This window comes from Palaemon carinicauda, chromosome 28 (genome assembly GCF_036898095.1).
Source record: "Palaemon carinicauda isolate YSFRI2023 chromosome 28, ASM3689809v2, whole genome shotgun sequence".
Taxonomy (NCBI): Eukaryota; Metazoa; Arthropoda; class Malacostraca; order Decapoda; family Palaemonidae; genus Palaemon; species Palaemon carinicauda.
In genome coordinates, this window is record NC_090752.1 from 67,527,938 (window position 1) to 67,541,413 (window position 13,476).

General features: G+C 48.1%; 1 long non-coding RNA gene across 2 annotated transcripts in view; it reads right to left on the reverse strand.

Moving 5' to 3' along the window:
- The window catches only part of LOC137622078 (uncharacterized), a 34,442-nt gene extending 21,930 nt beyond the window's left edge, over positions 1 to 12,512 (reverse strand). For both annotated transcript variants that reach the window (XR_011040350.1, XR_011040348.1), the window contains exons 1-2: positions 12,417 to 12,512; positions 9,669 to 9,805 (exon numbers count right to left, since the gene is read on the reverse strand). This is a non-coding gene — a long non-coding RNA (uncharacterized lncRNA). The remainder of the gene's footprint in view (positions 1 to 9,668; positions 9,806 to 12,416) is intronic.
- Between the last annotated feature and the right edge of the window lie 964 nt (positions 12,513 to 13,476).

Here is a 13,476-nt window from a genome sequence, read left to right on the forward strand (position 1 = left end):
CTTAGTGACCCTCCTCTTCGTCCTTCCTGTGCTCACGAACAATGCTTGCACCCAATGACGAATTGCAGCTGTTCTCTTAAGATAGAGCCTCAGACTCCTTCCTGGGCACAGTAGGAGATGGTCTGGGTCATCTGTTACAGAACGGAGACTCGAAATCCGGAAGGAGTTGAACCGGGGGTCCGGCACTCCTGGATTTTGAGTGTTAGCTACAAACTCAGGGATGAATCTGAACGTTACCTCCCCCCATCCCCTTGAATGGGCGATGTCATACGAGAGACCATGAAGTTCGCTGACTCGTTTGGCCGAGGCCAGAGCAAGCAGGAACACCGTCTTCCAAGTCAGGTGACGATCAGAAGCCTGGCGTAATGGTTCGAAAGGAGGTCTCTTATGAGACCTGAGGACTCAAACCACGTTCCATGGAGGAGGTCTCACTTTCGACTGGGGGCAGGTAAGTATATAACTTCGTATGAGTAGAGAAAGTTCCAGCGAAGAGGAAATGTCCATTCCTTTGAACCTGAAGGCAAGACTTAAGGCTGAGTGATAGCCTTTCACTGCGAGACTGGAAGGCGCATTTCTTCCCGCAAATACACAAGAAACTCTGCTATTGCTGGAATAGTGGCATCAAGTGGAGAGATACCCCTTCCACGACACCAACCACAGACGACTCTCCACTTTGCCTGGTAGACCCCTGCGGATGACTTTCGCAGGTCTCGAGACATCCTTTCCGCAACTTGTTGCGAAAAGCCTTTCTCTGTGAGGAGACGCTGGATAGTCTCCAGGCGTGAAGTCGTATCGATGCTACGGCTTTGTGGAAGATGTTGGTATGTGGTTGTCTGAGTAGCTCGTGTCGAGGAGGAAGTTCTCTCGGGAGTTCCGTCAGGAGCTGCAGAAGGTCCGGGAACCACTCTGCGTGATGCCATAGCGGAGCTATTAAGGTCATCGAAAGGTTGACCGATAGTCTGGTCTTGTTGAGTACCCTTCTCATCAGACAGAATGGGGGAAAGGCGAAAACGTCGGTGTTGTCCACCGCTGTTGAAAGGCATCTTGCCAGAGTGCCTTGGGGTCCGGGACTGGGGAGCAGTACAGCGGGAGCTTGAAATTCAAGGCTGTCGCGAACAGATCCACCGTCGGGGAACCCCACAAAGTCAGGACTTTGTTGGCTACTAGACGATCCAAAGACCACTCGGTACTCACTATCTGAGATGCCCTGCTCAGACTGTCGGCGAGCACATTCCTCTTGCCTGGAATGAAGCGAGCTGATAGTGGAATCGAGTGGACTTCGGTCCATCTCAGTATATCTACTGCAAGATGGGATAGCTTTCTGTGAAGAGGTACCTCCCTGCTTGTTGATGTAAGCCATTACCGTGGTATTGTCGCTCATCACCACCACGGAGTGACCCGCCAGGTATTGTTGGAACTGCTGAAGTGCCAGATACACAGCCTTCATTTCTAGCAGGTTTATGTGGAGGCACTTTTCTAATTCTGACCATAGGCCTGAAGTCCTGTGATTCAGAATGGGACCCCCCACCCTTTTTTTGAGGCGTCCGAAAACAGCATCAAATCCGGGGGGAGGACGAGAAGATCCACTCCCTTTCGTAGGTTTTCCTCTGTCAACCACCAATGAAGATCCGTCCGTTCCGCAGGACCCATTGGGACCAAGAAGTCCGGGGAATCGTGTCCTGAGGCGACCATTTGGAACTAGACGGGCCAGAGAAGAAAGGTGACCGAGGAGACGTAACCACGATTGGGCTGGGAGTTCTTCTCGTCTGAGGAAAGGAACTGCAACCCTCCTCAGTCTTGCTATCCTGTCGTCTGATGGGAAGGCTTTGTGGAGATTGGTGTCCAAGATCATGCCTAGATATACCAGTCGTTGAGTTGGAAGCAGGGAAGACTTCTCGAGATTTACCATGATCCATAGATCTTGGCAAAGTCCCACAAGCTTGCCTCGGTGTCGAAGAAGGGTCGATTCCGAGTCTGCCAGGATCAGCCAGTCGTCCAGATAGCGGAGGAGACAGATGCCGATCCTCTGTGCACACGAAGAAATCAGTATGCACACCCTGGTGAATACCTGAGGTGCTGTGGAGAGACCGAAACACAGCACCTTGAACTGGTAGATCTTGTTGTCTAGGCTGAATCTTAAGTACCTCCTTGAAGACGGATGGACTGGGATCTGGAAGTATGCGTCCTTCAGGTCCAGTGTACACATGAAGTCTTGTGGTCTCACCGCAAGTCTGACCGTGTCCGCCGTCTCAATGCTGAATGGGGTTTGTTTGACAAACCTGTTCAGGGCTGAGAGGTCAATGACTGGTCTCCAGCCTCCAGACGCCTTCTTTACAAGAAAGAGTTGACTGAAGAAGCCTAAGGAACCGTCGACGACCTCCTGGAGAGCGCCCTTCTGCCCGTAGGGCTTGGCCCCTTGCAAATCCCATGGCAAAGGAGCTCAACGATACTGGATCTGCTGTCTGCTGTCAGGGGAGGTAGAGATGTTATGAACGGGAAGCGATATCCCTGACTGATTACGGGAATCGTCCAGGAATCGGCCCCGAGTTGCTGCCACCTGTCTGCGCAACTTTGAAGGCATCCCCTCACTGGTGGACATGCAGGGGGACTGCCAATCCTAGCGTTTGCGGCCTTGGCCGCTCCCTCTATGATTCTTTCCTCCCCTGGAGGACTTTTTGCCTTTCTTGTCTTTGACAGGAAAGGGCTTCGACACCATTGCCTTCGCTGCCACAGCCGGTTTCGTTGTCTTGGACGGGCGAGGTTGTTGAGGTTCCTGAGGTTTATGGGGCTTTGATGTAAGAGCCCTATGAAGGAGGGAGTCCTGGTTGGACTTCCTCCACCTCTCGGCTGCCTGTTCCAAGTCTTTAGGCTCGAACAGGTTCTTCCCTAGAAGGGAAGAATGTCTGAGCCTGCTGACCTCGACGGCTGGGACCTTCACGTGGAACCTCTCTGCCACCGCATCACGACGTTTCAGGATTGAGTTGGCCCACAATTTCGAGACTTGGTGGGCCAGAAACTCAATGGTGCGGGTGCCCGAGAGGAGGAAGGTCTCCAGGGCCTTCCTGATGCTCTCCTTAGACAAATCTTCGGATCGCAATAGGATGCCAAGAGATCCCAACTAGATGTCAAGCCAAGAAGTTGCCTGCATGGCACACTTCGCGACCTTCTCCTGGCTTATGATCTCTGTCGCCGAGAAAGTCACTTGCCGGCTAGAGTGTCTCTCAAGAGGGACTCCCTTGGTAAGCTCTTTCACAGAGTGGTGCAAGGGAAGAGCTAAACAAGCCTCCTCCGTGATCTCGAAGTACCTCCTCTGTTGGATGCGAGGAGGCAGGAGTTTGTTGCAGGCTGGAGGAGGCGAGCTCGGAGAGCTGGCCCTCGACCTTATCCCTGGCACTCTTCACCCCTTGGGACCAGGGCAAAGCTTGCCTTAGCGGGTTTCTGAGTGCCAAAGACTCGGTCCAGGACCGTGTCCTTACCCTCGCTAGGATGAATATCAGGATCGGGAATCCTGTTGATATGCCTCATCAGGTTCAGGACTTGCCAGAAGGCATGCTCTGACTCTTGTGGCTCCCCTCCTGGAGCACTGGCAGCGAAGTCTCCCATCCCCAAAGGCTCTTCTTGGGGGAACACGTGGACATTCTCCGCGGGTCTTGTAGGTTCTGGATGGATCCTCGAGGATGATTGGGGATTGTCTTGGAATCCTTGGGTTCCCTCCTGGGAGGAATACAGGACTCCAACAACGTCTGAGGGCTCTTCTCTGCTCCAACCTGGGACGATTCTCCAGCGCGAGGTGGGGTTTCTCCCTTTGGTGCGATGGAAGAACACCTCACCTCGTAAGACTCCCCTAAGGACGGAAAATGCTCGTCCACGGAAGAGGGAGAAAACGTCTGGGGGGGAGAGGGAACCTTCCTCAAGGATGTCCGAGGAGCCAGCTTGACCCTCGGAGAAGTTACCACGGTTTCTACTCCTCTCTTTCTCTTCAGTGGGGTCGGAGCCGCCATAGTTTTGAGACCCATCTCAGCGAAGGCAGGTTTGACAGCCTGCACGACAGCTCTGATGAGGGATCCAAACCATGGCTGCTTACTGACAGCAGCGCTGTCAGAGACTTCCTCTGAAGGGAAGGGGATCAGGTGATCCTTTGGAGTAGACACGACTGCTGGACCTGCCTGGAAGGAAAGGGAAGAAGAGGAAGGTTGGTTCCTGGACCCATCTGGTGATATCCCTCCCTCCTGCGAGCGCGCTGGTCTGCGCTTGCAGGGGAGGGAACGTGAGGATGACCTGGCTGCTCTCGTTCCTGTAGGCTCGCGTTGTGCCTCCCGACGAAACGCGCTGGCGCTTGCGCGATAGTACCCTACTAGGATCGCGCTCGGGCGATCGGTCGCTCGCATGGGGATGATGGCAAGGGCGCGCAGGCGAGCGTTAGCGCGCAGGCGAGCGATGGCGCGCAAGCGAGCGATGGCGCGCAGGCGAGCGATGGCGCGCAGGCGAGCGATGGCGCGCAGGCGAGCGATGGCGCGCAGGCGAGCGATGGCGCGCAGGCGAGCGATGGCGCGCAGGCGAGCGATGGCGCGTAGGGCGTGTAGGCGAGCGACAGCGCACAGGTGAGGGTGCGCGCGGGCGCGTAGGAAATCTCAGAGATGGCGAGAAGGCGAGTTAGCGGGCTGGCGAGCAATGGCGCGTTAACGGGCTGACGAGCAATGGCGCGTTAGCGGGCTGGCGAGCAATGGCGCGCACGGGCGCTCACGAGATCGATGGCGCGCAGTTGCTCGATCTGGAGAACCAGGAAGCACAGGCGCAAGTGCAAGCGTTTGCACTCGCGATTGAGATTGTTCGCGAGCGCGTGGACGCGCAGGATCTCGGCGAGCTCTAGGCGAGCGCCCACGCGCAGGGGTGTTACCCCTAGTGCGTGGGCGTGCAGAAAGGCGCACAGCAGGAACTGGTGTCTGTGCGCGATGGCGCGTAGGCGATGGCTGACGAGCTGGCGGGATCCTATACCGCGTAGGCGAACGCTGAAGAGAAGGAGAAACTCGGTTCTTCTTTCTTGCACCAAGATCCGGAGATCATGAGCACGTAGGCGAAGGATGGCGCGCAAGTGAAGAGCGCTGGCGAGCAGGAGATTGTGGGCGCGCGGGGAGCGCATCAAGATGAGGGCGCGCAGTTGTACGCTGGCGAACAGGAGAGCGCTGGCGCGCAGGAGAGCGCTGGCGAGCAGGAGAGCGATGGCGAGTAGTCTCAGCTGCAGAAGGTCTCTGGGGCGTTGTCTCTGAGGATGAAGTTCTGAGCAGAGAGGATTTCACCACAGGCAACCGCTTGCGGGCAGGAGAACGTTGGAGCGCAGGGGATACCTGGCGCTTAAGGGACTTGCTCACATTGTGAGAAAGCTCCTTTTGCCCAGAAGGGATCGGTGCCCGTTGGATAACGGGATGCGTGGGCACCCAAAGCGCGTCAGCAGCCAGGAACGGAGACGGCAGGTCCGAAGGTCTGGCAGGCGAAGGAGAACTATCAGCAGAGAGGTCCAAGGATGCAACTGCAACGGTCGGTGCACAGCGAGGAGGATCCTCTGCGGGGGACTGCGACGGAGAAGAGCCGAAGAGGCGCCTCCTAACTCCCTTGTGAGAAGGAAGACCTCTACGGCGAAGAGGAGGGCGAGCCTTCCGATGGATACGTCCTCTGGGGGCGGCAGGCAGACCATCGTCAGTCCTCCAAAGAGGAGTCTCTGTCAGTGAACTCCCCCGAGCGGGAGAATTACCTGCAGGAGAGACCGTTGGACTTAGCTCCTCCCTCGAAGGATGTTCGGAGGGAGAAACTAAGCCTTCAGCTGCATCGGGAACCAAGGCAGGGGTTTGACCTAACTCGTCGGAGGCCCCTGCCACAACAACGTCGACGACAGAGGGTCAACCTCTGCTACCGCCGGCGACTGTTTGACAGCAGCCCCCAACTTGAGTATGTCAAACAGGGCTTCCCTGGAGGGCGAGTCCTTAAGCCCCAAGGAAGCCCAAAGCTGCAACAAATCATCATTAGCAACAGTGTTAATAGATAAATCCTCCCCCGGGGGAGGAGGAGGAGCTGCCTCGCTAAGGGAGGCAACCTCCTCTCCCAAACCCCGAGGTCGGTCAACAAAAGAACGGCCTACGCTACTACTCGACGGCCTCTCGGAAGAGACTGATCGAGCGGGAGCTTCGGAGGTGGTTCGGGCTACGGAAGAAGAGTCCTTGGAATTTTCTTTCTTCAAGGAAACCCTTGAAGGAGAAAGATCCCTTTTGGACTTCTTCCGGCGCCGGGAAAACCTCTCTCACTGGGAGGTAGACCACTCCCTACACTCACTACACACTTTGTCTCTATCACACCGTTGGCCCCTGCAGAACGGACATAAGGTGTGAGGGTCCGTTTCGACCGCCAATATATATGTACCACAAGGGCGGTCAGGTAATCCGGGGCACTTCCGCATAATGGTAGAGGCCAACTTCCAAGCACACACTGCAAAGAAAAAGCAAAAAAGATTAAGGCTGTCAATAAGCGAGGGTGGGAGCAGACACGTCTGTTCATCACCCGAGCCAAGAGCAAAGTGAGCTACTCACCGGTGTGTGAGGGGGGGGAGGGATGGCTAGCTACCCCTCCCCTAGCCCCTCGCTAACTAGCAAGGGGGTAGTAAACCTTCGTTAAAAATCTAATGGCTCGTCATTCCAGCTACGCCGAAAGTAATACCCTAATTAAATAGCGTGGTTTGTATTTCGGTTACGGAACAAAGAAGGATTTTATCATGTATCCTGTGTATCACAGGAGTTAATTCTTCAAGATAAAATTACAATAAACTAACCTCTTTTTCTCCACCTTTAATCCCAACTTCTAGTTCAATAAGTTAAAAATGCAAAAGAGAATAAGAGCAATAAAAATATTGTTAGTAATGCATACTGCTTTAACTACCCAAACAAAAACAGCTATTTGGCTAGGAACAATAGATAGTATTCATGTACCACTGATTCCTGGGATTGAAGGAAGATCTGTCACTGTGCATTCTAGTATTAAGTCTGCTAGTGTGGGAATGTGATATTGTGCGTGTTCCAATTTGTACGATGGTACGTACCCCTAGCTAGCCCTCACGGATGCCCATCTGCCTCTGAAGGCAATGCATGCAATTGGCATAATAAACTGCCTTTGTCAGCAGGAATAGCTCGCTTGCTTGCATGAGGTTGTGAGAACTCTCTTTATTCTCTGACTCCTGGTAAGTGCTCAAAACGCAAGCCTAAACATCATAAATATGTTACCATGTGTGAGCACCATCAGGGAGCTCATGGAGTTGCTTGCGGGAATAATATGTGTGACCAAGTGCAACATTATTGCTCAAACGGAATTCATCACTGACCAGCCTTACCATTATGAACTTGTTTGTGATTATGAGTGCGCCCATGGAGAGTACATGCAGCTAGCGATGTGATCAGACCTTTGTCAGTAGTGGGTGCTTGCCAGCGACAAACATCCCTGTAAGCAAATACTAGCTTGCTATCGTTCGTAAACGTAAGCAGGAGCTGGCTCTATCGCTTCAGGAATATAGGATTACAGAACTAACCTTGAAGGGTTGTCTCATGAGACTGTTGTTCCTTGAGAGCATGAAGAGGTGAGAGCTTCCAAGGGGTCAGAGGCCAACACCATGTGAGTGCTCTAATGAGCTCTCTACCTGTATTGGAGAAGAAGCCAGAGATAGTAACCAGGGAGGATTATTTTCCACAAGACTTGTAGTCTTCCGAACAACAGTGGAATGTGGCAGCTGCTAGCGGTTGAAGAGCATTCCTATCTTAAACAATAACACGGCAGGATTATGTCTAACGAAACTCATTGTACCCAGGGGCAGAATGATGGCATGCGGCGGCTGCAAGCGGTCAGTAGACCTCCCCATTTGTGTCAATAACTCCTGATGGTTCTGTCTTACAAGCCTTGTTGTACTGTTGCAGGTTTCTACCTCCCTGGAAAGGTCTGGCAGTTGTTTGGGCGAGTGCGCATGCACAACTTAAGTAGTTCGTGCCAGCCCCTTAATATGGGGGTGTTAGCATATATCATATGTAGTTGCGCAGACCTCGTCAGACAGGGGAGCTTGCAAGTGTACCTCACTAATGGTTAGTGTCAGGTGGGCTCTCTCATGAAAATGAATAGTCTCACATGTTAGGGTTTGTTTGCCCCAGCATGCACAGAACACAAACACTCTCCAGGTTCATAGCAGAGGTTAGCATGTAAGGCTAGCACTGGCACAGCACACTATAGCACACACCTGTGTCAGTGCAAGTAGGTTAGGTGGGACCCACCTGTACTTCTTGTTTCGTCACTTGTGCGCAACACGCTAGCGAGCATGCTGTAAAGTAGCACTCACTTGTGGTGTGAGCGAAGTCCAAGCATGATGCATAGGCGAGTAAGGTGTAGAGAACTTCCTGTGGTCAGAATGGCGCGCAGTTGGAAAAGCATGCAGGCACCTGTCAGGCAAAGGAGTTCGCCCACCCACCTCGCTAAATGGTTGGGTGCATGCGCAAGGCTTATCCGCAAGAGCGAGACATCAACAAATCTAGCACACACAAGGGGGGGGGGGGGGGCTCTGGCGAAGGCACATTTCCCGTGAACAGGATGGCTGCCTGACACCTGGATGCGGACATCCGAGTAGTGCACTGTGATTCCCGTCAACATGCTGGGCCAACTCGGGTTGAGGGTCGGTATCGTGCATTGCTTGTGAAATGTAGCCGCAGCTAGTTTCTGGGTTCACCCCGAAGGAGTCCCCCAACTAGTAACCCTGAGGGGAACTAGTCTGTAACTGCTCTTGTTCCTATGTCAGAGCTACAGGAGCAAAGGAGCTGATGCAGAGAGTGATACCGCTAAGGGCACGATAATTCTATCGGTGCATTACCTCCAGAGTCTTCAAGATGTGTGCCTCTAACTGTAACACAGACGAAAGCTATTCCCTGAATGGGGAAACCAGAACACCCCAAAGAAGGCAGGAGTTGCCTTAGGTGGCAACAAGAGAGACTCCCTGGTGGAGGGCGTCGCTACGTTGCTAGAAGCAACGATGTCAGCTCCTAAGGGAAATCTGAGGTCAATTGATCATCGATCTACTTGTTACAAGCAGAAACGCAAGTCAAAAGCCAGTTTATTAAGGGTTAACGTGAGCGAGAGATGAAACGTCTATCCACTCCTGAGCCAAAATTAAAACTGACGTAATGTTACCCCCACTAACTAGCGGTGGGTAGTTACACCTCGCCAGTCTTATGGCTAGTTTTGGCTGTCACCGGTTTGCATGTAGTGCTTGAACAAAATATAACTATTGAAGATCTCAGTTGGAGACTGGGTTTTGGGATTAGGTGGAACAAATAAAACCAGTGTATTAAACACTGTAATACTAGCAGTTGTAAATGAATCACACCAAAACTTATTTGAAAATACATATGTCATAAATTATGTTTCCTGGGAAACCATGGTCTCTCGAATGGGATAAATATAGAAAATGAAAGAAACATGGATTTTAGCTAGCATAAACCCTCCCACATAACCTATCCTAGGATTCCAGGTCTTTCTCTTTACTTGCCAATGGGTTTTAAGTTTCGGGAATAGCCGTTCCAATACCATAACTTTTAATTACAAACCTATAATTAAAACATGGACCTATGTAATAAATTTCAATAGTTCCTTACCCATGTCTAGGAGGTTGAAGATTGAGGTCACTTTGTAGCAATGGGAATTTTTAATTGGAGTCCATTTTCTACTGTTACTGAAGATATAATGTAGCCGATTCCAACAGTAAGTTGTGGTGCTGTCCATCCCTCTTGTTCTGTTGAATTAATAAATTTCTATAACTATAACAGTCAAACAGGTTAGTTTAAAGAATAATAGGCTAAGCTATATCCCTTATTTTTTATTGTAAAATTACTGCACTAAGTTAAAGTTTGATAAGACATTGGAGAGTAGGGCATGGTAGGTAACCTAAGGTATGTAAGGGTAGGGTAGGCCAACATATGTAAGGGTAGGGTAGGCAAAGATATGTAAGGGTAGGGATGGCAGGCTAAGGGTAAGGAAGGTAGGCTAAGGGTAGGGGTGGCAAGTTATGAGTAAGGGTGGCAAGCTAAGGGTAAGGTAGGTAAGGTAGGTAAGCTAAGGGTAAGGAAAGTAAGCTAAGGGAAAGGAAGGTAGGCTAAGGGTAGGGGTGGCAAGCTAAGGGTAAGGAAGGTAAGCTAAGGGTAAGGAAGGTAAGCTAAGGGTAAGGAAGGTGAGGCAAGGGTAGGTAAGTTATTGTAGATGATATGTAAAGGTAGGCAAAGTTTTGAATGATTATTAGATATTATCTGCCATCATAACAGGTAAGGTAAGGTAAGGGTAGGCAAAGTAGGGGTAGGTAAAATAAGGGAAGGCATGCTAAGAATAGGTATGGGTTAATATACGATGCTTTAATTACTAGCGAAACTGAACTTCGCTAAAAAAAATGGACTAGTACTGGCTAGTTTAGTATTTTTCTCTAAATGTTTAAGAGGGGCTGAGGCATAATAACTTACATATCTGGCGATTAAAATGTGAAGTCTATCGCTCACTCCATTGTTTACATTTGGGAGACTGATGGGGAGTTATTGTGCATGTGTTACTTCCACTCACTTTTGTGGGCTATTCTGTTTTTTTGTATGACGTAATCATTACCTGGCTTTTTAAACCAATTATGAGCTTACAAATATTTATGCACAAGTTCCAGCAGCCATCTTTTTCTCCCTCCCCTTCAGTTTGAGCTTCACCACCATCACATTAAGAATTCTCCAAGAGGGAACTTAGGAAAGCACAATCTATTTTGAAATCTTGTGTAATTCCATTTATGTCAGCATTTGACTATGAGGAAAACGCTCTCGTGTACAGCTACTGTTACTCACGTAAAATAAAGAAAAATATCCCAAAATTAATGACTCATGGGGCTCTCAAGCACAGGTCAACATGTACCATTTACCACAACATAGGAGCAGTGATGTTTTCCTTTATTGCGAGCAAAGCAAGCCACGGTGGAGCAAAACCATTTTAATTCTTTGAAAAATATAACCCCAAAATAATGACCAAAGAAACAATAACCAATGGGCCGGGCGAGTGCAGCTCAGTATGTACCGCTTGCCAGTACATAAAAGTAGTGATGTTTTTTGCGACGGAAGCAAGCCACGGTGGAGCAAAAACCATTAGACGGACGTTTAGTGAATCATAGATTACACTTAAATTTTCAGCCACTTAAATGAATCATATATTTTTCCAACTCGTTATCTTGTGTTTATTTTTCATTACTGATTATCATTATTGCTGCAAATCACATATATTTGGTATTTATCCACCCCCCCCAAAAAACCTCTATTCCCACTGGGGTTCCCCATAATTTTCTTTAAATAAGGATGCCCAAAAACGCATAACCTGGTGGTTTGCTCCAATAATCACGGTCAGAAACACACAAAACACATGATAGCGAGTAGGAAAATTATATGGTTCATGTATTTGGCTATGAATTAAAGTATTATATATTTACCTAGGTATGAAAAGGTCAGGTAAATTGAGGTTATGTAAGGGCAGGTAAACTGAGGGTAGATAAGGTAGCAATAGGTATGGTAAATGCTGGTAAGGTAACAGTAGGTAAAGTAAGGGCCGGTAAAGGTAAATGCTGGTAAGGTAACAGTGGGTAAAGTGAGGGCAGGTAAGGTAAGGTAAGGTTAGGTAAGATAAGAGTAGGTACAGTAAGGTCAGGTAAAGTATGAATAGGTAAGGTAAGGGTAGGTACTGTAATAGTTATTAAGGTAAGGGAGAATACAGTAAGGGAAGGTAAGGGTATGTAATGTGAGGTTAGGTAAGGTAAGGCTAGGTAAAGCATGTTTAAGGAAGGTAAAGGTAGGTATTGCAATAGTTAAGGTAAGGGCATGTAAGGTGAGGTTAGGTAGGGTAAGGGTAGGTAAAGCATGTGTAAGTTAAGTGTAGGTATTGCAATAGTTATTAAGGTAAGGGCAAATTAGGCAAGGACAGGTAAGGTGAGGTTATGCAGAGTAAGTGTAGGTAATGCGAGGTTTGGTAAGAGTAGCTAGAGTTAGGATAGGTAAGATAAGATTAGGTGAAGTGATGGTAGGAAAGATATGATTAGGTAAGGTAAGCATCTATTTAGGAAGATATCTGTATATTTTGATTTCGTCATTTGGTCAAAGTTTCTGCTTTATTGACTTTTTAAACCATATTTTGAAAAAAACATCCAAGATAAACCCTACGCAAATCTGAACTGCTAAGCCTACTTTGAGGACAGGCCTAATCTAGCATGAAGTTGATAAAAAATTAGACCTAGATTATAAAATAGGCCTACACTTTTTCAGCCTAGTTTCACATCATGAAGACTACTTGAACTGTATGATTATTTGAATATCAATGAAGATATTACGCATTACCTTCTCAATAGTGGGACACTGAAGAATTACATAGCACAATTAGATATATATTCGTTCTTTGTTGCCGAGGAAGAGTAACAAGTAACGAGAGACATCGGATATTATAGTTCCAAAACTCTTCCTCTTCTTCTTCTTTAGTATGAGATCTGGCCCAATCTTTGGAGCCAATGTTCAGTACTCTCCTGTAAATATGATACGAAATTAAACATTGTAACTAAATGTAGTTGTTGAATTGAAATGTCAGTCTGTCAGTAAATGTTAAATGCTACACCGAATGAAATGAATGATATTTTCATTCCACCACCTGAGGATTAATATCTTTTATTCAAACAATATCCACGCTCTTCTCAAATCTTCCAGCAACTGATTACACCTCCAAAAAGGTTACAATAATATTCAGCCCGATTTATCGCTTTGTTTTTCCGCCCTTTTAATTCCAGTCTCAATCACCTTGACCATTCTATTACATTACTTCCGCCAATGAAGTTGGAGGAAGGTTATGTTTTACCCCTTGTTCGTGTATGTGTGTGTTTGTTTGTGAACAGCTTCCTGACCATAATTTTAATCGTGGAGTAATGAAACTTACAGGGATTAGCTGTTATGTAAGAATCAGGAAATGATTAAAGTTTGAAAGGTCAAGGTCATGGTCGAGCAAAATGTCGAAAAGTAAGGAAATAAATAAACGATAGGAGAAATAATAAACAACTAAAATAAATTATTTTAAAAACAGTAACAACATCAAAGCAGATATTTCATATGTAAACTATAAAAAGACTTATGTCAGCCTGTTCAACATGAAAACATTTGCTGCAAGTTTGAACCTTTGAAGTTCAACTATCCGATTAGGAAGCTGATCCATTGATTTTACGAAGCGATTTAATGAAGATAAACTTTCAGGAATAAAGAAGACGTCAAGGTCTAAGCAGATGAAATCTCAAAGAGGATATTACATTGAATTAAAGCTTAAAAAAGAAAGAGTAATTTCAAATGAAAAACTTAAGTAATAATCAGTATCTAAAAGCGTCTATTTTAGTTGATTAACTGACACTACATACGATTT